Here is a 25,146-nt window from a genome sequence, read left to right as displayed (position 1 = left end):
AAATTTCATACACCAATAAAGATCAATATCTCTTCATAGACTGTACTGGGCCACTGGAACATGGGAAAAAGAAGGGTATACGTGGGCTATGTGGTGCCACGCAACTGCCAGGCCCAGGTGTCGCCATGGCCTGAGCAGGCCCAGCTGGCCCTCACCGCCCACGGCCTGGGCGCCATTTAAGCTGGGCCCTGAGGGGCTGTTGCCTCCTTAGGGCTGGGCTGTAGCTCAGTGGGTTTGTAGCCCTGTGTGCCCTGGATCTGTCCCTAGGTGTCCCTGGGGCTGCCTGGTGATGGCTGGGCAAGGTAGACTTTAGGGAAGAGCTGGAGAACTTCAGGACTTCATGCTTTGGTCAGTTCTGCCTTACTTCATAGATCCTTTGGGCATCAGGGAGCCTTTCACCTCTCCCCTCAGATCAGCATTGAAGGAGCTTGTTAAAATTGCTTCAGGAAGAAAAGCTGAGGCAGGATGCTGGCCCTTGAGGTCCTCCTTTATGCTCCAGGCTGTCCCCAGCTCTCCCCTGGGTGTCTGTGGGGCCTGGGAGCCTCTGAGGCAGGAGGGGGCGAGGCCTGGGCCCCATGTTTGCTTCTATTTCTCAAGCCTTTGTCAATAACTTCTTACTTAAAACCTCATGTCTGCCTAAGAGATACAAAACTATGACTTGGATACTAAACAATGAATGCTGAGGCACAAGACCGAAGAGATCAAGCTAGAGTTTTAGGTGTAGTCCAATGGCCATTGCTAAACAACTTCTGGGATTATGGCCAATGGAGTAAGTATTTTCCAAACAACTGAGGAAATATTTTGTAAACTGAACAATGGGGAGTTAAAGTTACTTGCCATAAGCAGCACATAGTTTTATTCTTCTCCCTGTCGTATCTCTTTCTTTTTTATTTTGGAGAAACATATTTTACACAGATTCATGGAGGAACTTGACATGTTCGGTTGCTCACCGTGTTCTCTGCTGTGCTCGTGCTTCCTCCACATAACACGGTGAGCATGTTCTCTGAGACAACAGGCACATGGCTTTCTGAATATCACTTGGGCTTTAGAAAACCCAGGCCTGAAATATGTTAATTATCTCTTTTAAAGTTCGCATGCTGCTAGTATTAACTGACAAAAGCAAGAAAACCTGGAGGTGAAGGTTTCTTTCTATTCTTAATTTTGTGATGGCGTGCTATAGTAGTTGGGTAAAGCCTTGGGTAGCTCCATGAAGCACACCACAACACTAATATACAGCAGAACCCTGATACAAAAAACAAAAATACCACTGAAGTTCCTCATTCTTCTTCCAACTTGCATCCACATGCTATAACCCTGGCCCTGGAAACATTTGTGCCTCTCTTTAACTTCCTTGTTCTGTGTGATACCACTGAAACTTATTTAAATGGAATTATTTACAGTACTGAAGTTAAGCAGAGGCATAAACTTATAAAAACAGTTTAATATATAGTTTATCAACTCTATTGCTGTCTAAAAGACTTAAAAGAGTCTCAGGTATGTTACTAGAGTACCAGTAAAATATCCCTATAGCTGCTCATTTTTGCCTTGTTTGTCAGTTGCTTAAATTCGCTTAGGAGTTAGTGTTAGAATAATTGGAAGCAGTCGTATGAATGGTCAAGAGTACAACTGGTCAAAAGGAGAAACTGTAAGTTGAATATGTTGTGAATGTCATTGCCATGTATGTGAAATGCATTCTGCACATATGTTCTTATTTTGCTGACTGGCACAGAATGAAAAGGCCTACTTCTGGTATTTCAGGTTACAGCAGATGTTATTTTTTTACCGTTCTTCCAAATTATGATACTTAATATTCAGCACAACTTTAAAGTATCTGTATATGAGACACGTAGTGATAAAGAATGCCGAGATTTGGGGGTTTATTGCCAATGTATAAATAACAAGCACTGTTTTCTTAAGTTTTTGTCTGAGCCTTGAAAGGGATGTGCAGAAGCAGCCTGAGCAGATTTTTGAATACTGTGTAAAAAGGTTGTTTCAAACTCAAGTCAGTATTTCTGTTTTTTACTCTTTATATATTTATATTTATTCTTCGTATACTTATATTTATATTCTTTATATATATATATAATAATTATTTTATTATTTATATGTCATTTCCTTGCTCACAAGCAATAGCAGCTTCATGCTCCTTCCCTTTAGGTAACTACTTTCAGGCAACCCAAGGCTGCTGAAGGGAAGCAGCATCCAACAATCTCTTCACGACTACGGTAACAGCATGTAAAGTGCTGTTCCACCCTCCTTGTGCAGTTCCACATGGTCACCTCAGTAGGATAATGGTTTGCCCAGAGCATGAATTCCCTCGTGTGGTGACTGTCAATTGACTCCAACTGTAAAATGCAGTGAGAGCAAACAGTGGTGGGAGCACATGCTGGTATCCGCATCACTGCTTCCCTGCTCAACGCTGATGCTGACATGTGTCAGAATGGCAGCTACCATCTCCTCCCTGGCTAATAGGAGAGTATGTCCTAGGGTGCTTCTTCACCTGTAGTGCTAATGGCAGTCCTGTTCAGAGAGGTTTCGTTTCAGATCCTCCAGGAAGCTTTTTTCTCCTTCCGCTGTGTAACACTGTTTGGATAACTGACCGGTTACTCACGTCAGAAGTCAGAATCCCGGTGTGGCCGCGTATGGTACATTTTCAGGTGTTCTATTTGCAATGTCACATGTAGATGAAATTCAGAATATGTGCCATTTCAGTTCTCTGCAGACTTTTTCTGACCCAAATCCAAGGTAAACTTTGATCTTCTATGATTTAATATCAAAGTCAAGCATAGCAATAGGAGACTGAACAGGTGAATATCTATGCCTTCCCCATAAGGAACTACTATCTGCTGTATGTTTGAATTCAAACAATGATATGTAATGAGCAGGAGAGTTCACAGGCTCAGCTTTGTAGAATTTAGTCTTGTCCAGTGTGCAAATTCCTTTGTGGTGAATGTCAGCTAACCGTGACCTTACACAGAACGGTGCCACTCCTGTTGTAAATCAAGTTAGGCGATGATTACACTTGAGCAACTTCCAAGACAAGCAGACCTATAGACTGCAGATCCTCATCCATGTGTGCTGGTTTTGCACTGTGTTGTTTGGAGGTAGGATCCTAGGTGAGTGTTTGCTGTTACACAGATGAAGCAAATTATTGGAATTCATTAACCCTGCTTACAGCAGTCCTTAAGTTCAGTAGGTTGTGAAAGGGAGTAAGTAGTGCAACAGGCATTAACTGGGTGTCCGTGTGTTGCCCTTAAGAACAAGGAGTGGTGGCAGTTCTTACTGATGCCAGAAGGACCCTTCCCTCGTGTAGGTGTTTCTGTGCTACTGCTACAGTACACTTGGTATCATTAATTTGACGTTACAGAAAGTGAAATCCAGTGTAAGGTGTTGGGAAAAAAGAATCCAAATTTGGTTAAATGTTTAGTATGATGGCAAAGGTACAAAATATGTTTAAAATTGGTGTATACAGCTAGGCTATTAAATGGCTTGGTCCTTGTGCACTGATACCACAGTGTTGTTCTCTAATGGGTTTACAAGACTGGAGTACTTGCTGTATAGGCTGCTGGGAATAAGGGTGGTAGTCAGGCACGCAGGCACAGCATGGGTGCTCTAGCCATCTATCTGATAGCATCTTCTTTCTTCAGAGATGTTGTGCTGCAGCTGTGAATCTTGAAACACTTTTTCTTATTTTACCTTTGCCTGTAATTGTATCACTTCAGTGAAGTTTTGCCCAAATTCACACTGGAATTGTGAACAGGATCAAAGTCTGTGGTGTAATTAAACCCATCCCACTTGCAAGAATTCAATCTCTTTTCCAAAAGCTACTTCATATCTATAAAATGAGTATGCTTGTATGTGCTATTGTCATCTGGTTCCCATTATCTAAGCTTTGAGACTTATATATGAGGAAACATTAAGTAAAACATTTTTATTAGACACTTTTAAACTACATAGGAAAATTGAGAAAGTATTCAACAAGTAGGGCAGTAGGTTAAGTGAACTAGCATTACCCAAGGCAGCATTTGCACCCTGGATCATATGGTGTGAGAATGAGGCTGCACAATTTCAGACTTACCCAGCAGTGACCGCATCCAGCTGTGTGGTAATAGGTTCAACTTTGACTTCTAAGTCAGATTCAGTCAGAGCCCAAACCTTGGGCCCTGTGGCCTTCAGTTGTTCTCTGAAGGAATTATTCCTCCAGAAGATCTTTTTGAAGACCTGGCTGATTGCACTGTCTACATGCTACTGCATGTTCTGAATTAACATAGCAGCCTCTGCATCATACATTGCATGGACTGCAAAATCCATTTTGCATCCTAGCTCTACAGTGTGGATTCTGGATCTAGTGAGTCTTAATGTTGGTTGCACTCCTGCGTAGTTGCTCTGATGTGGGTGTCTGGAGCAACCATAAAGGTGTCGTGATTCTTAAGGATGCTTCACAGTCCTATAGATGTAACAGATGCCAGTTTTTCTGTGCACCACTATGAGAATTTCCTATTTAAAATGCCAGAAAAATTTCTGAATGTAGCAAAACTACTGCAATTTTCTGTAGCCTTATTCTCAAATATTTATCTTGTAGTGGTGTCAAACAAGTTGGACTGGCCAGAGTCTGGCCAAGCTGCAGACATGTAGAAAATGGAGCATTGTGATGGGTTGAATGCAGGCAATTAGAACCATGCACCATAATTTATACTTAACTGAAAAATCACAGCTTCATGTGACGTGGTAGAGCTGTACTCGAATATCCGCAACAACGTACAAGTAAGAATTAAGGCTTTTTAAGAGCTTCTGAAGAATAGTAAAAACCTGTTTTAACAAATATGCTCGCACACTGGCAAGTAAGCTACTGCTCCCTGTGGTTTTGTACTTTATACATCCTCCACTAAAATATGGCCAAAGGCCTTTCTTAATAGAATAAATTGTGTTTGAAACTAATTGCCAGCTGATTAGTCATCTCCAGAGTTCTCCGTTCTGTCAGGGGCGGTGTGTAACTAAGTATTGGCAATGCCACATTTTCTTTGTAAAGGGTGAAGTCTTCTGTTTTCTTTTGGTGTAATTGTACGTATAAAATAGTAATAACAGAACTACCACCATGTTTAATCAGTCAGGATCGAATTAATTCTGTTTTAAAGGGTCTACTCCTGTGAAGTTCCAGATGAATTTCTGTGGGAACTGAAGCTACCCAATACTCTGTATTTTTTTCAAGATCAGGATAGAAAATGTTATTTTTTCTAATGCCTGGCCAGCACTCCATTTTCATAATAAACTTCCTTTATTTTGAAGTCTTTCTTGAGGATCAAAATAAGATGGTGTCTTCTGTTTTTAAATGAAAATTTAATAGGGAGTTTGAGCTGTTAGAGGAAAACAGAGCTTCCTTCTCCATTCGTCTTCAGGCAGCAGCATAATATTACTAATCACGGTTGCATAGGAAGGCTTTAATAGCAGTCATTCTCATAACTCAAGGAGTACATCTGAGCACACAGCCACCCTTCATTAGCACCTTTTTAATAATTTCAGTGCCTTCAGGACAGCATGTTCTGCATTGCTCCATTAGAAGTGATGGACATGTACTGAAGACAATGATCTGCAGCTTTATAAAAAATAAAAAATCAGTTCTTTTGGCTGTAAACAGGCAACTGAGCAGTGGACTTGAAGAAAAAATCTCTTATTTCTTTGTCCGTGAGAACTAAGGCCTCTCTGCCACTAGAGGGTGAGACAACTACAAACCAAGCACTGAAGTCGAAGTCGTTCCTGTAGTGGGTACAAACGTAAGTCAACGTGCAGACTACCTCAGGCGTTACCTTGGTTATTAATTTTTAGAGAGACTGATGTACACGGGACATAGCAAGTATTTTTCAGTTGGTCTCATGTGCTTCAAGACAGAGCTGCAAAGTAATGTGGGAACAATCTGTGGTAATGAGCAACAGTGGAACAAAACTCAGTGTCTAGACATTAGATTTGGGCCTTGGGAGGCAGAGTTACAAATATAAATTCTGATCTTGATTCAAGTACTGTATCACACTGCTCTGCTTCAAGAAAGCTATGTCTGGCTTAGACTGTTTCTCCCTTGTAGTCAAAATTCTGAAAAACAGATCTCTACCTGCTTCCCTTTGATCTGCACCATCTATACCAAAGGTGTTCTTAGTTGTTTTCTTGTGGTTTGGCTTTGTAGCATTTTTTTTTTTTTTTTTGTATTCCTACAAAATGGTGTGAGGTTGCCCTGGTGTACCTTTCAAAGCCTTGAATAAACCCTGTTTTGTGCAGTTTACTATGGCCATGTTTTGTTCCTGGCAAAAGCATTAACGCTAGTAACATGTGCAATGTTTCTTGACAAAACATTTTACAAATAAGCTGTTTTGATGCTTGCAGAGTCTTTCAGGGAAGTCTTTAGAGAGAAGGATCTTCTAGCTAACAAAAAGTATGCCATCCACTTTCAACTGATAGTAGGTACTCTTAAATCAGAGATTATACAAATCAATATGCTGTTTCTTCAGGAACAGTACTTCCTGATTTAAACGAAAATGAAGTCCCACAGGGCAGGGCAACATCAAGTAATTTTTTTGTTCTTATGAATGTCTCTGAATAATTCCTTCTTCAAATATTTTGACAGTGCGTGCTGCCTTGTTACTGTGTTGTTGCTTCAGCAATCCAAAGGTCCAAATTCAACTTCCTCTTTTTCCTGAAGAAAGACCGTAGGAGTTTTACAAGCTCAATATGAAAGAGCATGTGTGGGGTCAGGAGAAACAAAACTAAGTGCCATTTTAAGCAGTAATAAAAAGAGGCAAAATCAGAGAACAGGATTGTAGGCAGTTCTGAACTATTGCCTGGGAGACTTCAGGAGTTCATCTTATGTTAAATGAAAGACAGTTGTGGCAAGAATTACAGTGATGTCTTGGGATCCTAGTTCTAATCAGAAAGGGCAGCTTCCATTTTGTTTAGGCAATTTAAAATCCGTGCTACAGATGGATCAGAAATTTGTTGGGAACTTTTTGCATTTATCAACAGTGTTTAAATTTAAGGGAAATCAACAGGCAAGTTTGTGAAGTTGTGTTGGATTTTGCATTTTCTGGCCTGAGAACTTATCATGCCCAGGCTTAGCTGACTGCCCGAATTTTATTGGCTGCATTTTAAGGCATAAAACCAGCACTTACTGCAACTTCTCGATAGGGGAAAACAGGGGTTAAGATTATATTATGCTAAATGGAAACTCACTGTGCTGTTTATATATTGGGTTGCTTATGGTTCTTGCACAATGCTTGCACTATTTCAGAAGCTATGTTTTTCCATTTTTTAAAAGTTATTACAGCAATGAATGTTTGCTATTCTTTTTTTTAAATTATTATTTTATTTTAACTAAGAAGAAACAAATGATGACATTCCCTTGTGCTGACATTAAAAATCCCTGGCTCTTTTCTATGGGCTCTTTTCTGTTAGTGTCCTAAATACCATAGAAGTAATAGAGCGTTTACAGTTGCAGGCAATGACTGTTTTCTTCATTTCAGAAGATACTCTGAACTCTACCAAATAATGTTAACTCTCAAATCTATCCAAAAGCTTTATTGGAGGTACAAATGAAATCATAAGGAACAATCAACTAAAATACTGTTATGCTACTCTGGATATCACAGAGTGGGAAGTCTAAAAGAGTTTATTACAACGCTGTCATATGTAACAGTTCCTTATTCTACCTAGTCTTTAGCATCTCAGTGATATCTACAGGATTTGTAGCTATCTAAATATGCTGCAAGGATATATTCTGAACCTTTTTTTTTTTTTTTTCCTGGACAGTGGAGTAAAGCTGTCACAGCTTGGAAAACTGCAAATGTGTCCTGCTTTTATCTCAGCCCGTCACAGCAACAGTACTAGATGCTAGCTGCCTACTGGTTTCCAAGGCTCAGAGCCAGACCTGATGCCAAATTAAATGACTGAAAAACTTAACATCAAATTCAATCACACTCTCAATCAGTTTTAAATTGCTGTTAGCAGAAAGGCCTTTGCAGCTGAGATGCAAGAGCTGTGACTTGATTTTAGAGAAAAACCTGAGGTTAAAAAGCCTAGTTTTGGTCCCAGTTTCTAAGGCATTGATTTTCTTTCTCAAGAATGAAAATATCTGAGGCAGAAAAGCATTGTTTTTTTTTGTATGACACCTGAAAATGGTGTTAGGAGAGGACCAGTGGTGTTTAACTTGATTAACAGAAAAGCAATAAAAAAAAAAATCCTAAGAGGAGAAGGACCCATGAGAGAGAATAGTGCTCAGGCATGACTTGTTCTCTTCTCATAATCTCATTTTGCTATTTGTGCTCCACTGTGTCCCTGTGCTTACTTGCACCCTAGCAGAGTTATGGTGCTGTAGCAGAGCTCTGCTCATGCGGGGTAACTGATGGAGGGGCTTGGGGGCTCCAGTAGAGGAAATGACTCCCAAAAAGCCGGGCCTGACTATGAACGTGTCTCTTCACCAGGGCATGCCTGATGCAACTGTAAGCTGCTGCAACTTTTCAAGAATTCTTCGAACTAGTAAGTAAACTTATGCTGTTTATTTGCTTTCTGGTAGCACAATTGTGGTCTATCTGGGAGAGAAAACAGTTAATTACCCTTTTCTCTTCACCCAGTGTTCCCTATTGTACATAGCAGTTACTCAGGTTGTCCTGGAAAAAAAGGGCTGCTGCTTTAGTGCCACTGCGCCGGGGTTTAGGGAACTTTTCTTACCGTGTTTGGGCTCCTTCTCTTCTCTCTGTATGGCTTGACCACCAGCTTTGGCTGATATGACATTCTTCCCCACAAAAATGTGAATGGCAGGTAGCAGCACAGTGGTTTTCTATTGCTTGTTTCAAATGTGGCTGTCAGATAAAAGCTGAAAATGCTATTCTGCAAACAGCACCTCCAGACAGGCTGTTACAGGACTTAGCAAGCAGCCAGAAAAACCCTACCATCCATCTAAGACCTTGAAAACAAGGATAACTTTATGTTACTTCCATGTTCTAGAGTATGACAGTATTTTTTTAGGCTAGAAAAACTTTGCGATAAGCATTTGAATTACTCATTCTAACAGTTTTCAACTTTCAGCGTAAATTATTTGTTTTAAAGGTTGAACATGTCATGCTAACAGCATCTAACCAGCAGCTACGAAGTGTATGAGGGATTAGAGGTGATGGTCTCAGAAAGCAAAAGATAATGACTGGGACAGCAGGGTTCAAACAGTAAAAAACAACGAAACCAACAAGATGGGGAGAACCCCGGAAATTCAGTTTTGAGTTTATGACATGATCCAAAAATAGAGGGTAATATCAGATCATGCCTGTCACAAATTGTCTGAAAATGTGTTTTAGTCACGTTGTTTCTGGCACTTGAATAAATCGAATAGATGGTAAGACAATGGGCCAAATTCTCACTGTGGTTATACATGATGAACTGGTAATAGGTACTTGAAAATCTGTTCCTACTCATTTGTTTTTTGTGGCATGCCACTAAAACCCATCAGACTAATTTTTTCCACTTTGATTCTATCTTATTCCAGCCAGATCTAGGCAGAAGAAGGTTTAAATAAGATCATGTAGCGGGGGAAGGTTTGTGGAGGGAAACCCTCCCACTATGAATCTGCCACCCTCCTGCTTTTTTAAAAATTCAGGAGTATTGCCTTTTCCACAAATCAGCCAACTATTGAGTATGACACTCCAAGACAAACACACTCGATGCTCAAAATATGTTTCTCATACACCAAGGCAAATCATAATTGGTTAGAAAGTGAACTTTCTGAAATACAGATGTACAAATAAAGGCCTGGTTTTATAGTGCACTATATGTTGGAGAACCATCTACTGTGCAAGCTGAACTCAAAGTTGAAAAATGTCACCATTGCAGACTGGAAAGTTTTATTTCTGCTTTTTGCTCACTTTGGGGAGGGAAAGCTAAAATTCTCTTCATTACAGGACATTGCAGTGTGGGTAAAAGGTTTATTCTTACAATCAATACTAAAAGAACGAGTCCTGCTGGCTCTGACACATTTCATCTCTGAGGTCTGTTCTTAGGACGTATCTGCATCAAGGTTGTTGAAATTCATAACAGCACACAACATCACAATGTGAACGTAAGGAAAATGAGATAATACACTAAGCATTGTGTAACCTGTTGTATACCTTTGAATCAAATGGCTATTTAAGGATTTTAAAGCTTTTTGCAGAAAACAGGCCACATATAATTAGGATGTTATGGCTGAAATTTTGTTTATTAATGAGATAGTGCTGGTGGGTTTGTATGTCCTCTACTCAGCTTGCATATGATGAATATAAAATATTAAAGTCTGGAGTATATAAAGAGGCTGTAAATACCAGATACGTAGGTATATAGAAACATTGAGGACGTGGGTTAGAATAAGCCCCCATCTGCTGGTTGGAGAGGTAATAATCCCTAAAAGCAGTTCAGTGCTTCCATACCCCGATCTCTCCAAAGGTGCTCCTTAACAGGCAGTTTGAGTTGGCGGTTAATTTAACATGAGGAACAGAACGAGTGAGTCCTGTTATCCTGTGAGTTTGTCTCGTAACAGGCAATGTTCCAAACTCCTGTAACACTTTGCTCTGTGGATTGTGCTGGTTTCTAATCACAGCTGATGTGCTGTGGCTGCATTTCCATGAGAGGGGCATCTACTCATCAACCTGTTTTTACAGTGTTTACATCTTAGTGACAAGACTAAAGACTCCACTTCTCTTCTGGGCAATGGTTGCAGAAGTTACTAGGAGAAAGCAAGCAGACAGCATAAATCTTACTTTTTTAGCCAACTTGACCCAGACATTAAAATTCTATTAATCCTTTGTGAATCCAAATGGGTTTTGTGAGAAGAAACAGGCTATTTAAAACAGACTATACATGAGGGTAGTCCCTCTTAGCACTTTCTTCACTGAGTGGCTAGCCTGTTACTGTGGTTATTAACTAATACTATTCAGTAAACACTCCAAGCACTTCAGGGATAACAAAAGATGCAGTCCCAGCACCTAGGACTACACATGTACGGGTAGGTACAAGACTTGGGCACACAGTGACTGTGAGTAGCCAGGTGGGAGTGGAGGGCTGCATCTGACTCCAGCTGTTTGACAAGAAATGGGATGAGATTTCCTCAGATTTAGCTTTGGAGTTTCCAAACAGCTAAGGCCAACTCTTGCTTATGATGATAGCATAATCTGTTTTTTGTTTTTTTTTTTTTTTTAAATCAAAATCAATGAGCTGCCAGGCAGAGAAGGACCTGGGAGTGATGGTGGACAGTCGGCTGAATATGAGCCAGCAGTGTGCTCAGGTGGCCAAGAAGGCCAACGGCATCCTGGCTTGTATCAGAAACACTGTGACCAGCAGGGCTAGGGAGGTGATCGTCCCCCTGTACTCGGCTCTGGTGAGGCCGCACCTCGAGTACTGTGTTCAGTTTTGGGCCCCTCGCTACAAGAAGGACATCGAGGTGCTTGAGCGGGTCCAAAGAAGGGCGACGAAGCTGGTGAGGGGCCTGGAGAGCAAGTCCTACGAGGAGCGGCTGAAGGAGCTGGGCTTGTTCAGCCTGGAGAAGAGGAGGCTCAGGGGTGACCTTATTGCTCTGTATAAGTACATTAAAGGAGGCTGTAGCGAGGTGGGGGTTGGCCTGTTCTCCCATGTGCCTGGTGACAGGACAAGGGGGAATGGGCTAAAGTTACGCCAGGGGAGTTTTAGGTTAGATGTTAGGAAGAATTTCTTTACTGAAAGGGTTGTTAGGCACTGGAACGGGCTGCCCAGGGAGGTGGTGGAGTCACCATCCCTGGAAGTCTTCAAAAGACGTTTAGATGTAGAGCTTAGGGATATGGTTTAGTGGGGACTGTTAGTGTTAGGTTAGAGGTTGGACTCGATGATCTTGAGGTCTCTTCCAACCTAGAGATTCTGTGATTCTGTAATGACTTGCACATCTCCAGTGCAGGAGAGGTAGCAAAGCCTGTAACAGCTAGGGGCAGAGGGGAGGGAAGGAAAAAGGGGCAGCAGAATGCTGCTATCTCTGGCATTACAAATGAAAATTTGAGGGAAATGAGCAAAAACCTGAACGTGCTATCCAAGTCTCTATCACTGGGGATGCAAAAGGGGTTGTTTGATCAGGTTCTCTCCAGACTTGCTCTGGCATTAATGTTGCTTGATAAAGTAATGTGAAACTCAATTGCTCATTTAAATGAGAAGCCTATTTCAGTGTGTTGAGAAAGTAAGATTTTTTTTTTTTAGATTGAAGTGTTCTGTGCAAGTCTTAGCAAATTTCAGCTGTGTAAAATTATAAGTGATTTTTCTACAAGTGTTCTAAACTTCCAGGCAAATATCTTTTTTAAGAAGCTTGAACATATTCTGCATATATATTGATTCAGTGCACAGAGCTACTTACGTGCAGATGAACTACAAAGCATGGTGTTAAATCTCACACTCTAGGCAGCATAATAAATAAAAGCTACTGGCACATCATGAGATCTGGGACCAGTACATTGTTTTCCATAACTACTAACAATTGGGAAAACTTGAAGATAAAATAGTAACTCAGTTAGTGGACTTCATTTTTATCTGATTCATCCCATTTGGTAACTCTTCTACCAAATATGGGCATATCTAAGTTTTCAGTTCTAGAAATGTGAACTGAGACAAAATTGTCATTTAAGTAGTATTATGTGTTTTCAAGGAGTTGACATGTTAATTAATGGTGATGAAAATTGCAAGTGCTCTTTTTTAAGAGAACAGTTTCATAATGGAAGTGAAGGTGAGATTTTTTGAGAGAGGCTTGGTTGGAGAAGGGAAAGTACTGCAGAGATGTTAGTGGGCTTCCTTTGCATAGAGCCTTTCAAATGAATGAAGAAGCACAAGAGATTTATGATAAAAATTTCTCATAATAATAGTGTTAGTGGCAGTTTTCTGCTGTGAAAAGTGAAAGTAAGTGAGGCATGGTAGATCTTAAAATGAGTGGAGGCAGCAACAAGAAATGGTTAATTTAAAAAGGTAAGAAAAGCAAACGGATGCAGCATAAAAATATATAAACTGTAACAGAAATATTGAAGCAGTTCTAGAGGACCTGCTATTTAATAACTGGAGATAAGTCTGGTTAGGACTGCTTTCCTGTGCTAGGTGTCCTGGAATTGTTTTTTCAGAGGTGTGGACAGAGGTCATGGGAGTCATAACTGAATAGAACAAAATGGGAAGGAATAGTAGTAGAGCAATCACCACTTTTAACTGCTGCAAAGTGTGCCCTGAATCTGTCAGCAGGATTTCAGTTTTTGTTTTTCAGAAGAAAAAGTATAGCAAAACATATCAAACCTAACACTTTTTGTCTGGGCTCCCATCATTCACTAGAGGAAATGACAAACTCATTTTAAGTGATTTTTATGGCTGTCCCTTCCCCCTTTCCACGCGATTCTGTTTTATGCATTAATTGCAATTCTCAGGTTTTGTTCCAAGCTTATTAAAAAGGATTATCACCTTTTCATTCCAATATTCTCTTAGTTGCCTATAGTTATCACTACCTCTTTTATAACGGTTGATTTTCAAACCTTTTGATCTGCTTTGGTACTTCACAAACTGTACTTTAAAACACAACCATAATTATTTTTCCTTATGAAGAAACTCAGTTTTGTTTTCAGGCTCCTGATTCTTAGTTTAAGTGATCTTAAATAGTTTAAATTCATTGGACTTTATGGCCCATCCCATGAACACTCCTTAACTGTAGTTAAACCCAAGGAATTTTCAAGCTTCAGAATGAGGTTTATAAGGGTATACACAGGGGATTGACTGGCGCAAGATTATAAAGAGGAATTTCAAAGAAGGGGAATATGCTTAAACACAACCCTGGTTAAAAATCCTAAATAATCGTTCTACAATCTACAGCATTAAGCAAATAAAAGAATCTATAAAAAGATATTAGAGTAGTAGGAACAAGATAATGAAATGCTTTTAAAGAAGTCAAGTAGTGTTATAGGTTGAAGTGGTTGACACGTGGTCATACTGTATGCATGGCTCTGTTACATTTTGGCTGTACAGTGATGTGGAAGTTCAGTGTTACTGGGAGGGAAGGTGACTTCATTAAAGGTGCTGTTTCTCAGCAACCACACTAGATAACTTTTTTCCCTTTAAGGTAAAAACCCATTGTAACTTAAATGATCCAGGCACCAAGCTTTACCAAAACTTTACGCTTCCATCTTGTATTTGGGCATAATAATGCCTAGGGCTAGTTGTTCCTGTCTTTTTAGAGTGAGCCTTGTTACTGTCCGCTTTTCCTTTTCTCCTTGCACTTTCCTTTTCCCATGCTGTACGTGGCTGTCTTGTGATTTGGCTATTTTAGACTTTAAAAAAAGTTAGTTTACACTGGTATTGGATATATTAAAGGTCTTTGATAAATCACATGGCTGTTGTCATTATATCACCTTTGTTCCTTCTATATTAATGTGGGTCTTAAAGTAAGCTCCCTGTAGAGAAATTAAGGAACAGAAACATTTATTTTAACATATTTAGCTGTTAATGTTCTTTGCATCATTCATACTTAAAATTTGTTTTGGAAGATTGATGTTCATGCTTCAATATAATAATGTCATCATTAAGCCATATAGATTGAACTCTAAACTTGGAACCTGACACAGCACACCTAAATCCTCACATCAATGCTTGTCAATCATAGCATACCCTTTTTCAAGAAAAATTCCACTGTAATCCATGGAAGATAGAGAAACATTCCTCTGAAGAGAAACTACACCAGCAACTCCAGGAACTGGCTTATGAAATATAATTATACCCAAAGGGAGCAGACACATTCATTGGTACCTTATGCTTTATAAAGCCATGGGAGTCAGCCAGCAGATAATAGGTGTGTTACCTGTCACGGCTTACTGCTTAATTATGTCTGCTTTATACGAATTGGGATCATATGCAAGCAATACTGGAACCCTATATGCCCCTAAACTTGGGAGACAAAATTGTCTTTAGATTATAATGTCAAGAACCTACTTAAGTATAATGAATGATACAGACAGAGGAAGAATTGTTTGGAGGAATGGAGGCACTGCCTTTTTCCTTAGTACACAGCAAGCCTTTAAGGGCTGACAGGCACACGTCGAGCCGTGCACAATCCCTCTCGCTTTGTTAGGGATCTAGGCTGGTATGACTTCTTACCAAGGGTGATCATATGGGCATTTGCTATGGATTTATATTTTCCTGCATAGCCACGTGTTTGAGGCTGTTTGAGTTCATGCTCAGATGCAGACTAATTTCTTTTGTGATCATTCGGTGTTGTGAAACCAAATGAACGGCTCGCAGATGAAGAATTTCATGCAGCATCGTCTCCCTGCTAGTGGTCTGGTAGACTGCCTGCATAGTAGCTGGTGACTAGGTTACTGTGACACATCATAATACTAGGTATGTTTTAGAGTTGGTTTTCCCTTTGTATTTTCTTGTGCTGCTGGATTTTGACCTGTGTTCCCTGAGGGTGTGTCTTGTTTCTGATATATTGCCTAAAAGTTAGGGTTACAATCCATCACTTACTGTTTGAAATGTTTGCTTTAGTTCATGCAGCGTGTTGTAATTCGGGTTGTGAATAGAAATAAAGGCAACTTGCTTCATGGATCTATTCCTGTGCAAAATAAAATAAAGGCAAAGAAATCTGAAAGGCAAGTTGTCCTAAATGAAACAACATCTGAATTCTAATTTTTTTTTTCCAGAACACAGAACTGCAGGAATAGAAAAGAGTAGTTTCTGAAGTCTTTAAGAGACGAGTTGCTTGGAAGACTTTTGGAAGTGAGAATTAAATTTGGCAGAAGATACTTAAGGCTCAGCTACCTGCTAAAGCTTGTCACCTCTTAATTTTACATCTGTTGTTGATCACACTGCAGGACTTGATAATATGTTTATAATCATGTCACTGCAATGGAAGAGACAATGTTAGATTGTCATGCGTAGTCAAGTGGGGGGCTCGGTCTTTCATGTATATTTGATGACAAATAATCCCACTGAAGCATAGCTGGTGTACTGCGCTAGTACCCTTACGGGAAGGACTTGTTTAGTTGTTATTCTTTGCTGCCTCAGGCATAAGCATCTTGATCTCTCAAGACATTTTAAACAAAGTACAGTTCACTATTTTTCCAGACCTCTAACAAAGGAGTAGTTTCATCTGTAATCTCAGCTTTGTCCTAAGGGTTGTCATTTTGCATTTGTTTAGCAGCAGAATCAGAAGAGCCTGGCCAATAGGAGCTGCCAGGTGCTGGCAAATAATCGTTCAATGTTCCTGTTAAGCAAAGATTTTGTGCGTTATCAAATTATTTACAATTAGACTTTAAAAATAGCATCTGTTCTAGGGTGCTGTCCTTAGGTTCTTTCCTTATCAATGGTAAAACTTGCTAAATTTCATTTGAGATGTACATTTGTTTTCTAACCTATTAGTCCCACCCTCATCGGTGTAGGAGATGCTGCCACACCGCAGCAGCACAACATGGAGAAATGCCTCAGATCCAAGCATGTTATGTCTGGACATTTTGGATGAGGCTAACTTTAAGTAAAGGATTTGAATATTTATTTGTTAAACAGTTTTGCATCTGGAAGAAGAAACAAGTGCACACACACACATTCTGCTTGCAGAAGCTGGGTGGGAGTTTGCTGCCTGCCCTTAGTGAGCCGTGCTTGTTTGTGCATTCTAAAACCATTTTTGGAGTTCAAGTATTAACATCGGTAGCTGTATTTTTGAATGATTTAATTGAGAAATTATTTGAGGTTTCTCTATCATTTGATGAAAGCTTTTAATCCATTTAAAACTAAGAAGCACATGATTAGGAAGACACGTACTTGAACCATTCAGCAGATGCATCAATACAGCAAACTATTCTTTTGGAGAGTGACATTAGGAATGCTTCAGAGCCTTCAACATTGTTTCGGAGCTTGCTAGCAGATTTTCGGTTGTGAGAAGGCACGTTGAATCCTCATTAATTTTTACTGTGAAAATGTTTGTGTAGAAGTTGCTCTTGGGAAGTGAGAGCTTCACAAAGTAATGGTAGTTGGCTTTTTTGGCTCCAAGCAGTGATGACTGAGTTAGTGTTACAGCTTTGCTAAAATATTTTAATGATGATTGTCCTGAACTTGCTGTCAGAGGCAGAGCATTTAAGTGCAAATGCAGAGTGTGCCTTGGCCAACCACTCAGCAGGGCTAACACACCTAGGAAGCAAGCTCTCAAAGCCTGAGTGTCATCTGCATCTCATTCATTCCATGGTGCCTGCAATATTCTCAGAGGAGCTGCCAGGAAAAGGCAGGCACATCTTCATGTCAACATGCAGTAAGACGCAGCACTTAGAATTTTCTGATAATGCCATTTCTGCAGTCTTTCAGCCCTTCTGCAGCCCCTGCTGTCCCCGACGAACGTCTGAGGCTTGCTGCCCAGCCGCTGTCACCTGCAGCTAGGAACAGGGAGCTTTGCCCTGGCAGCTCTGTGCTCATCGTGGGGCCGAATGCAGCTTTCTCCCTTAGGGTTCCCTGCCTTGGCGCCTGACCTGGGAGCTCTGCTTTCCCGGTCTGCCGGGGAAGCCTTTCCCTTTCTCTCCTTTGCGGGAAAGTGATTCAGCAGCTGGAAGGTTTTAAGGATGTGCTCTGGGAAGTCTGATTTCCCCAGGGCAGTTTCCCCATTAAACCACAAGCCCCAGCAGGCCACCAGCCAGCTCTGTGTCTGCCCTGTCCCTGCTGATGGGCAGGGAAACATCCCTTGCCGAGACTTCCACGTGGTGCGGGCCAGGCTGAGCCAACTGTGGGAGTCTCGAGGGCACGTGTGTTTACAAGTGAGTGAATATTTCATAGTAAAATATGAAAAGTCTACTTTGTGGTCTTTTAAAAATATTTCTGGCACGGCAAAAACAAGAAAGATGGGAGACAGGCTTTTCATATGGGATTACTTGGTGCTAGTGCAGCATTTTCTCCTTGCCAAGTTTTTGGTTAAGTTGGAGAGTGTAGTATTTCCCTGATTATGATGAGGCGAGACACTCTTTAAATAGAAAATAAATGTTATCGCCATCTGCAGAGCAATCTGATGAATTAAATGAGTTACTAAAATCTTTTGTTGCCCTTTTTGAATAAGCTGGTTCATATGGATTTTATAATTTCAGAACTGGATTTTTAAATATCCTAACCCCCCAAATTCATCACATTTTTTTTTTTTACGTGGTGATAGTCTTGGTCAGATCTTATATTCCTTTTTGATGCTTGGTACTAATTTGATATGTGTATAGACACCCAAGGATTTGAAATAAAATTTTAAAAATACCAGTGTGAGCTTATAGATGGCATCTGATGGGAGAAGTCTGGATCTGCTGGTATGCTGTCCCACGTCGATTATGGTAAATGGTGGCCTAATGTATCAACAGATACTGCTCCACTTACCTCGTGTTGTTTGTGCCCCGTGAACGTCTATATTAGGTATGTGGTATGTAGCAAAGATACAAATCTAAAAAAAATAATATATATATATATATATATATATATATATATATATATATAAGGAATGGCCTAGGCTAAGGCCCAGGGCTGTTTTCATTCTGCTCCTCAGCCATGGTTGGCTGCATGACCAAGGACAAGCTGGGCTGTCCATGCCTTGATTTTCCTCTGTAAAATGGGAGAGGAGACTTCAGTTCTGTCTCATCTGTTTCGTACGTTGCTGTAGCAAATGCCTCTTTCTAATGTGCGTAGAGCCTGCCCCAAAGTCTTAATCTCTCTTCCGGACGTGTAACATGAACAAGATAATTATTCTGCTGTCTTGCAATTAAATTTAAAATCCTATATGTCTGTGCCAGTTATTTATTTTGAATAGTTTGAAACATTGAAGGTGTTGGCATTTATATACCATCAGTCAAATATAGCAGAAATCATGCTTTATCACCAGAAACCATGTATCTTACTCAGGTTTAACAAGTAACTTCATGAATTAAAACAAGGGTTTACGCTCCCCAGAAGCTATAAACATCTGTTTAAACATGTTAGGGATTATTAGGGCAGTACCTCAGCCTTGTTAACTGGAAGTGTGAGCCAGGTTTGCAGTCCAAAGCAAGCATAAGAACTGTGAGGTAGCGAAAAAGGTGGGGAAAAGCTTTTTCTAGCAGAGTGAAGATTAATTGGACATATACAATAACTACACACAAGCCTTTAAACTTTCGTTCAAATCTAGTCCAGCCATAAAACCACAGCTGTTCAAGCTAACAAAGCATTATAGGTCTAGACCTGCAAATGAGCAGTACTAGGAATTAAAACCTGCAGTAAAAGTCTTAGGGCACATTTTGTCATCACATGTGTGCTTCCATTGAAAACAATTCTATGTTAAGGTTTAGACTCTGGTGTTCCTTATGAATGCCCTCAAATTGTAGGACTGAACAATAATCACTCTTGGGTTCTCAAATACCAATATAATGTTGTAGGATTAAGGAAACTGAGAGACAGTTTGTGTCGGGTGTCTGAAACAAAGCCCTTAGTATTTTCATTATATTCTTCCTTTTCCCCCTTTTTTAATCATTGTTAGATAATTAAGCTTTGGCCTGTCAGTTAGGCCTATTATGCAGTAATCATTTTCTCAGCATTTCTTTGTTATCCCTGCACCTTGGTGAGTCAAATCTCGTGTTTTTTTTTTTTTTTTTTTTTGTTTTGTTTTGTTTTTGTTTTTTTTTTTTTCATAACGAATTGAAACTTCTTTATTCATTCATGCAGCTGAAACCTGTAGTTAAGTTACTTGATTATGTCAACCTCTGTTTCTTATATCTGCCGAAGGTGCTGCTAAAGATGCTTTTCATTCTCAAGATTCTGATCACATTTAAATTCATCCAACTTCCTTCCCCCCAACACTTTGTATACAGACTACTGCCATCATTTTCAAGCTGCAAATTTCACTGCCTTACCTCACGTTTGGTTGAGTAGTTCTCAGTTTCAAATGATATTATTTCCTATGACAAAAGTAGCCTGTTAATTACAGCCTAATATTACATATAAATAATTTTTTTTTTTAGTAGTTTGTTATCCAGAGTTGTCTTTCAGGGATCCTGGGTGTTTTGCTGCTCTGTAGTCTTCAAAGAGGGTGGGTGGAGTAACGTGAGGAACAGATGGAATATTAGGTAGGTACAAAAAATGATGCTTTTGAGAAGAGATCTTTTGACAACTGTGTGGTGAAAAATTTCTTGAATTTAAGAAACTGCAGGAAAATGGTACAAGCATTTCACTCTTTTTAGTATGTATTCTGTGATGTGGAAGGAGCACAGCAAGCAGACATTAGAATGCTAGAAATCCACCATCCATAGCTTGTTAAGTGCCGGGCTAAAAAAAAAAAAAAGCCACAGACAAATCACTGTCATAGAAATATGCTTAAGCCTTTTGCCAAGAAGAAAATTTTGCTGCCAGGTTTTTGAATGATTTCAGTGTATCCTCTGTTTTGAGAGTATTACGATTTTAGGTTCTTATGTTATCTTTTCAGTTTCTTAAATATAACCTTTTTCTTATTAATAAAAAAAAATCCTTAAGTGATGGAACAATAATCAATTTAGAACACTGTGTATTTTCTATGAATGTTGTTTGGGAGGGTGAGTATTTGAAGGCACCAGTGTTGAGGGGACTTCAGTGGTTAACGTAATTGCCATTTTTCAAATGAAAATAGTAAATGTAGGAACTCCTGAGTCGCAGGTCCTTGACTAATTCTTCATCCTAGGCTTCTATTTACACCTTTTGGTCAGATAATGGTTTGGAAGAATTTAAGACACTTTATAAAAACAGTATTTATCAACAGTAATTTTGTGGAAGATACACAGAAGCTGTCTAAGGATCAAAATTAAGCCTATTTGATCTATTCTGCAACTTGGTCTGTCTTCCTTACGACATTCATGAATAGGTTAATTTTGCTGAAAAGAATATTTTGCATTTTTTGATCCTTTTGAAATATTTATATATGCTGAAAACAAAACCAGACCTATTCTAATGTTGCAAGTGGCATTGCTGCAATGTGTGTGCATACATGTATCTCCAGCTAGAGTGCTTCCAATCTGATGTTTTTTCTGTCTGGAGTCAGTATGATAAACACATGACAATTGGGAGAATGTGGTCGATTTTCTTCAGAAAGACGGGGACATCCGAGCAGTTGCTCAAAACATGACAAAAATCTACCTAGATAGAACCTTGTGTTTTCAATTCTTAAATGTGCATACTTGTGAATAAAATCCCCACCCCAACAACAAGTAAAAATCCCCCCAGTCTTTTAATTTTGGACGATGTGAACGATGAGTTTATAAATAACCATGGATCACTCGTTAGCAGTGTGTGATCAGCTTGCTAATATTCAGAGAAGAAGTGATACAGTGAGGTTGATCAGACATAAGAACATCTCAATAAACCTGTTTGAAAATGGATCTCTTCTAGCAGTGCAAATCTCATATTTACCCTAGAAATTTGGATATTAAAGGTAGTAATATGAATTCATAAAGTGGTTATTCTAACACAACTTTCAGGAAATTGCAAGTGTGGTTGCTCTCTACAGAGTAGTAGAATTGGGCCAGAAAATACAGAAATGAGTATCCGAACTGTATTCAAGCATCAGAAAAGTGGTGAGTTGTCGATCGCTGAACGTAGTAGCAGAGCACTGAGAACCCTGTCTCTGTCTGCACAACCAGATTTGTTTGATTTGTGCACATAAATTCAAGATAAAAGATTAATTTGGCTCTCAGAAAAACAAAGCAAAGAGCAAAAATGCATTTGAACATTATTCAAAGAAGTTATTAGAGGCAAACAGGAAAATGGCAAAAATGGTGCTTTTTAGTGATGCATTTGACAATTTTGATTCTGACAGATTGAGTTTTTTCAAGCACTTATTCACTTCCCGCTTTGTTTTGAAATTTAATAGTCTAAGCGTGTTTAAAAATTTAATGACAGATTTTTTATAGTCTCAAATTTAAATTCAGAAAAGCAATGACAACTGCTGTAGTGCAAAGCTAACACACCTAATATCAGTACCTGAAATTAAGTTTGTTTATTGTCTAGCATGCAAATTATAGGGTGTATGGTAGAATAACTCTTTTTTGATATTGTTTTGGTCGTAGTGATGCAAAGTTTTTAAAAACTATTGTTAAAGGTAGAAATTGACAAAATGCAACCAGTGACAGATTGTAGCAGGAATAACATAATTTTTTAGTATTAGCTTGTGATTTTAGGAAATTGTTGAATCCTATAAATCTTATTAATTCTCAGAAATGGCAGTCCCAGCCTTCGGACGAGCCTAGATGCACACTCAGACACCAGTTAAAACATTCAGGTACACAATCATTTTTGTGCCCTTAGGCTCCATCCTTCCTCCAATCTCTCCTTTCTGACGATCTCTCCGATACATCTGCCAGTTACGAGTCCGATGCAGTTGACATTACGGACTGTCCTGTGGATGAATGATCTGCCCGTGCTTTTTCTTCCCGTTACCTGCCTCCCTCTCGGTATTTGTTAATTTACAGCGAGGCGCGTTTATTTTGTGCAGTTCCCTGAGCAGGGGTCCGCAACAAGTACTCGCAGTTGCCATGGTGACATAATAGCTATCGAAGGATGTCGCAGGCTAAAAAGCACGATTTTAAAAACATGTTGTAACAACATAATGTAGATTTGCTTTCTTGGAGAGCGCTCTTTTGTCTTTGGCTTCTGTTAGCCATCAACCTACTCGCGCAGTAATCACGACTTCATCCTTGGATTTCAAACAGCATGGCACAGATTGGAGCTGACTGGGTAAATTAAGAGGGAATTAATGAAAAATAAGGGAAGCGAGACTTTCCTGGAAGCACGTATCATGGTACTGAGTCTAAAATGGACAATGTGGCTGTTGAATGACGTGTAGCAATATGTTGTTAAAAGGAATACCAGGTTTCTGAATTCTGGTGGTAAAGAAGGAAACGAGAAACTTGCGTGGAAGGAACTGGAGCTACAGTGGAGCAGGAAGGAAATAAGAAAAGTAAGAAATACACATCTGTTGATAAAAGGGGCTTTTTTTCTTTGCTTCTGTCACACGCAGTTGTTGTTCCCCTCTGTCCCCCACCCCAGCAAACTGTTTGCTTATTTCTCGTTTGGCTGTGGCCCACTCAAGAAGTCACCTTAGATGCTTGCAAGTGAGTTCCTTGTCATGGCCTGCCCTCGCGATTTCTACCCTTATTCAGTTAAACTACTAAGACCATTTTCATTGTCAAATTCAAGGCAGAGGCAGGCTACTAACATACTGCTATGAGATATGGTGCTGGAAGGAAGGTACTTCATATAGGAGACTTGTAACTAAATACAGTGAGGAAGATGTGGAAGAAACTATGGTGTGTATTTATACTGCAACTCTAACAACAAAGAAAAATGGAAGACAAAGCAGCACGTTTACAGTTATGTCGCCCTAAAGGATATCTAAGCTGAGGTAGTAAAGGCATTCTCAGAAATAGTAACAGATCACACCGGTTAAAACAAAGCCTGGATTTATCATACCCCAACAATTCAGAGTGGTGTACGCAAAGTAATTTCACACTATTCAAATGGCTTCCAAATGTATGGTCTGCTTCTGTTTTCAGCTTCTTCCTAATCTTTCTGCTTTTCCTCCTTTCTCCCTCTCCCAAACACCTCACATTCTCTGGATTTCAATATATGATGTTGATCTTCCTATCTGAAGCGTGCCTAGACAGGTGATAAGAAAAAATAGGCGTAACTTTTTCATGTATTTATTTTTTAAATCATAAAAGATTATCTCTGTAGGAGGCCTGGGATTTAATCGGGTATTTGGATAAACATATCCTTCTAGTTATGAAAGATTCCATTGCTTTGCTTTAAAATCCTAATTTTCTCAATATACTTGTAAACGTTTTACAGTTATTTCTTGTTTCCATCGTAACACCTGGAAAGTGAAGAAAGGCGCTCACTGTGTTAACCAGCGGCTGAATGCATGGAATTAGCACTTGCAAGGTGTGGAGCTTGGGAGTTTTACTGTTGACCAGAACACCTGAAGGATTTCACCTATGATGAAAAACATTCCCTGCCTCCAAACCTCAGACTCACAATGAGTAAGGCAGGTTCACAAGGAGGGGAGAGGCAGAAGCAGCTTGTGCAGGTCTGCTGTGGGGCAGAGAACGAGCCCTCCTGCCTGCTGGCACAGCCCAGTGCCCTGGATCTCTTTTTAACATTCCTTAAAATAACATTTTCTTGATTTAGCATCATTAACATCTAATCTTTTTGTGCTTTCAGCTGAAATTTTGCTCTAATTTTAATGTTTAATTGATTAATTTATTAAAAAAACAAAAACAAAAACAAAAAACAAAAAAACAAAAAACACAACTTTCTCTGGTTACAGTACCTTTACTTTCCTGCAGAATTGCAAATTTACTGCTGTAGACCCAGAATGCAATTTTGTAATGCTATTCAAATTATCTAGGATGTGGCATAGCACAATAATAGTAGTAAAATATCATGAGATGTTGTAGCCATACCAGCAAAATACGGCAGAAGTACTCTCATACAGAATACATTACTTGGAGGCAAAAATTAATTTCCCAAAATGAGAACTCGATAGCTTGATTGGTCTTTGCTGACTGCTTTTTGGAACTAGGATTGTGATGCGGTACCTTGCTAACTTAAGGCACTCCAATTTCAATGAAATCAAGCTGCTTCGCTGTAGTTTTAGCTTAATTCTGAGTACTGCATTTTTGTTTTTACTGTAGTGCTGTATGGTTAAATGATAGCTGGGAATAATATGTTGCACTAACTGCTAGCAAGATGATTTACTTACAATTTATAACTATTTAATACATGTGAAGATTAGTGCAATATTATGATCATTTTAAGAAGTGACATTAATTTCAGTATTCAATTTAACTGCAGTTGAACTATAGATGTCCAAATAAAACCATATGTTCAGATCCTTTTCTATGCAGTGTAAATGCAATGTTTTAAATAAGCAAAATCCTAATTAGTTACTTAACACAAAAATGTATCTCTATACTTGAGATCCATGCATGGATCACACACTATAGCAAGTCTGGAATAATATCACATAGACAAGCCCTCGGCTCTAAGAAAGCATAAGTATGTAATTTGCCTAAAATTTAGCTTGAGCTATTTGATGTTTGCAATGCAAAATAAGAAGAGGAATCAAAGGCAAAATGAAGGGAAATTTAGCCC

The 25,146-nt window shown here is 39.4% G+C and overlaps 1 long non-coding RNA gene across 1 annotated transcript; it reads left to right on the top strand.

The window, feature by feature from the left end:
- The first annotated feature begins 3 nt into the window (after nucleotides 1-3).
- LOC106019439 (uncharacterized) lies at nucleotides 4-24,889 on the top strand. Its single transcript, XR_002405507.4, has 3 exons — nucleotides 4-348; nucleotides 8,463-8,517; nucleotides 23,842-24,889. It is a non-coding gene; the product is annotated as an uncharacterized lncRNA (long non-coding RNA).
- Nucleotides 24,890-25,146: the final 257 nt, after the last annotated feature.

Source organism: Anas platyrhynchos, chromosome 8 (assembly GCF_047663525.1).
Source record: "Anas platyrhynchos isolate ZD024472 breed Pekin duck chromosome 8, IASCAAS_PekinDuck_T2T, whole genome shotgun sequence".
Taxonomy (NCBI): domain Eukaryota; kingdom Metazoa; phylum Chordata; class Aves; order Anseriformes; family Anatidae; genus Anas; species Anas platyrhynchos.
Note: the sequence above shows the minus strand (reverse complement) of the source record. Positions and strands in the feature narration are given on the sequence as shown.